The sequence below is a fragment of the Oncorhynchus kisutch genome, linkage group LG6 (assembly GCF_002021735.2).
Source record: "Oncorhynchus kisutch isolate 150728-3 linkage group LG6, Okis_V2, whole genome shotgun sequence".
Classification (NCBI taxonomy): domain Eukaryota; kingdom Metazoa; phylum Chordata; class Actinopteri; order Salmoniformes; family Salmonidae; genus Oncorhynchus; species Oncorhynchus kisutch.
This window is the reverse complement of record NC_034179.2, coordinates 63,324,665-63,328,837: the sequence shown is the minus strand read 5'-3', so window position 1 is coordinate 63,328,837 and position 4,173 is coordinate 63,324,665.

Here is a 4,173-nt window from a genome sequence, read left to right as displayed (position 1 = left end):
GTTTTGAAAAGTTGCTTCAATATATCCACATAATTTTCCTGCCTCATGATGCCATCTATTTTGTGACATGCACCAGTCCATCCTGCAGCCATGCACCCCCACAACATGATGTTGCCACCCCCGTGCTCCACGGATGGGATGATGTTCTTCGGCTTGCAAGCCTCCCCCTTTTTCCTCGAAACATAGCGATGGTAATTATGGCCAAACAGTTCTATTTATGTTTCATCAGACCAGAGGACATTTCTCCAAAAAGTACGATCTTTATCCCCATGTGCAGTTTCAAACCTTAGTCTGGCTTTATTATGGCGGTTTTGGAGCAGAGGCTTCTTCTTTGCTGAGCGGCCTTTCAGGTTATGTCGATATAGGACTCATTTTACTGTGGATATAGACACTTTTGTACCAGTTGCCTTCAGCATCTTCACAAGGTCCTTTGCTGTTGTCTGGGATTGATTTGCACTTTTCAAACCAAAGTATGCTCATCTCTAGGAGACAGAATGCGTCTCCTTCCTGAGTGATATGACGGCTGCGTGGTCCCATGGTGTTTATATTTGCGCACTATTGTTTGTACAGATGAACGTGGTACCTTCAGGCGTTTGGAAATTGCTCCCAAGGATGATCCAGACTTGTGGAGGTCTACAATTGTTTTTCTGAGGTCTTGGCTGATTTCTTTTGATTTTCCCATGATGTCAAGCAAAGAGGCACTGGGTTTGAAGGTAGGCCTTGAAATACATCCATAGGTACACCTCCAATTGACTCAAATGATGTCAATTAGACTATCAGAAGCTTCTAAAGCCATGACATTATTTTCTGGAATTTTCTAAGCTGTTTAAAGGCACAGTCAACTTAGTGTATGTAAACTTCTGACCCACTGGAATTGTGATACAGTGAATTATAAGTGAAATAATCTGTCTGTAAACAATTGTTTGAAAAATGACTTGTGTCATGCACAAGTACACGTCCTAACCGACTTGCCAAAACTATAGTTCGTTAAACAAGACATTTGTGGAGTGGTTGAAAATCTAGTTTTAATGACTCCAACCTAAGTGTATGTAACTTCCGACTTCAACTGTACAGTCGTGGCCAAAAGTTTTGAGCATGACACAAATATTAATTTTCTGAAATTCTGATGCCTCAGTTTGTTTGATGGCAATTTGTATATACTCCAGAATGTTATGAATAGTGATCAGATGAATTGCAAATAATTGCAAAGTCCCTCTTTACCATGCAAATGACTGAATTCCAAAAATAAAATTCCACTGCATTTCAGCCCTGCCACAAAAGGACCAGCTGACATCATATCAGTGATTCTCTCGTTAACACAGGCGTTAGTGTTGATGAGGACAAGGCTGTAGATCACTCTGGCATGCTGATTGAGTTCGAATAGCAGACTGGAAGCTTCAAAAGGAGGGTGGTGCTTGGAATCATTGTTCTTCATCTGTCAACCATGGTTACCTACAAGGAAACACGTGCCATCAACATTTCTTTGCACAAAAAGGGCTTCACAGGCAAGGATATTGCACCTAAATCAACCATTTATTGGATCATCAAGAACTTCAAAAAGAGTGGTTCAATTGTTGTGAAAAAGGCTTCAGGGCGGCCAAGAAAGTCCAGCAAGCGCCAAGACCGTCTCCTAAAGTTGATTGAGCTGCATTTTCCAATGCCTTTTCCACCATGATGGAGCACCGTGCCATAAGGCAAAAGTGATAACTAAGTGGCTCGGGGAACAAAACATCAACATTTTGGGTCCATGGCCAGGAAACTCCCCAGACCTTATTCCCATTGAGAACTTGTGGTAAATCCTCAAGAGGCAGGTGGACAAACAAAACCCACAAATTCTGACAAACTCCAAGCATTGATTATGCAAGAATGGGCTGCCATCAGGATGTGGCACAGAAGTTAATTGACAGCATACGAGGGCAGATCGCAGAGGTCTTGAAAAAGAAGGGTGAACACTGCAAATATTGACTCTTTGCATCAACTTCATGTAATTGTCAATAAAAGCCTTTGACACCGAAATGCTTGTAATTATACTTCAGTTTTCCATAGAAATATCTGACAACAATATCTAAAGACACTGAAGCAGCAAACTTTGTGGAAATTAATATTTGTGTCATTCTCAAAACTTTTGGCACGACTGTATTTAAGGAAACAAACTCAACACAGACACAGACACAAAGTTTCAAATCATGTTCAACATTGAATGTAGTAGTTTATGAAAAGTAACTTCCCTTTTGACAAACAGACTTTAGTACAAATGTATCCCTGTCTACATCTACATTCACCCCACATTGTTAGAACATGTCAATATGTACAGAGTTCGAATTATGGGGCTGGGTGGTGGGCAAGACACCTCCCTAACAAACTGAACCCTGAATAAGAATGAGCAAATTCTAAGACATATGTATACACATACAGTAATACGTGACATATTGATTTTGGATTATAGTGCCACCAGATCAGAGACACATGTCTTAGTTAATATCTTTGTTGCCCACAAACCACATTTTCTCAGATGTTCTCAGTCTACCATATATTGTATAGTATATTGAAGGATTTGTATCTGTGCTCTCACCTGTCATATCCCACATAGTGGTAGTCTTTGTTGTAGGTGGCCTGGACGTTGTCTAACTGCCTTTTCAGCAGCATGGAGTTATATTATTTTGTAAGAATGGCTGTCAAATAATTAGCATACAAGGAGGCACCAGCTAGTCTCGTCACAATGTCGACACATTGGACGGATAAGAGACACATTTTAATACAATTGGTAAGATCACGAAACTCACATGTCAGCGCAAGGTGTAAACAAGGATTCAGTGTACTCCTACTGAGGACCCTGTCAGTGGTGTTTCACCTATTAAAGTAAACATAATTACGCTGCATTGGTATGATATTATTCTCTGATATTAAATAAATTCAAGACTTCAGTTTTCTTTATTATTTGTCTGGTCCAACCATCATCATCACTTCATTTTAACATGTTTATGTGTCATTACGTGTCAATGAGGGATCAATTGGTTAAAACCGTCTTTAATGTGAAATTATGATGTCATTATAATGTTGAGTGAAATATCAAATACACATTGGACGAACATTAACTAATTCATATCAAAACCATATTCCCCACCTATGAAAACAGACAGCACATGACCCTAAGAGTTCAACTTTGACCCCCACAAAGAGGAGAGTAGCCTAGAAAAAAATAACTCTGGGGTGTATCTCAATAGATTAAAATGTCTTCCTCTCCTCGTCTCCTTCCCTTCTCATGAGCTGATCTGAAGCTGAACACTGTAGATAAATACAAAATGGCATTTCTCACTGTGAATTTGATTTAATCTATCCCAGGTCTTTCACACCAGTGCAGGAAAAGAGATAAGAAAAAGGAAGCCACTGAATATCGAGATGGGATGTGATCATGGAATGAACCCTGCCCTAGATAAAAACATATATATAAAAAATCCCCCCATGCAAAGTCAGGTCAGTTTGTATTGGAGAGATGCCCAGTTTGGGTAATGCCATTGAGAGGGTTGTTGTTTAACCCCCTCAGGCCTTTCAGCTTTCACAGTTAGAATATTGTCAAAGGTCATGACCTTTAACAAACCTCTGACATCGCCTGTGATGTCAGCTGGTCACCACCTCAGGTGCTCAACGGGCGACGGCCTTCACTTGGTGACTTCAACCTCAGGCGAAGACAAACTCAAAATAACTCAAATGATCCCCTCTCTTATTCCTGTTCTGTGTGGAGCAAGCACATGTGCTTTAGGTCAACCTCTTAGCCAAAGCGTGTTACTTTAGCTTGATTCAATCAGGATCACGAAGTTGCATGCTGTGAAAGTTTCCATGGCATCATCACCAGACATGGGCAAAAATGACAAAATACAATGACAAAATACAAATACAAAATAAAAAATACATTGGAGTGTAGTTTAACCCAGTGTAATTTAAATGAAAGTATACTCAGAAGTAATTAAAATGCGTATTTTAAATACAGTGTATGTGTAACAGAAATACTGCCCGTCTCTGAGAGTATTTGAGAGAGTATTGTTTTTATTTCTCTCAGAGCACGAGACACCCTGTTCCAACACAAATCACTAGAGTACAGTTCACTGTGTGTGTACAGGCCTAACTGGTCTTGAATAGCTACCTTGGGCTCCATAGTCTAGCAGGGACAAGTCT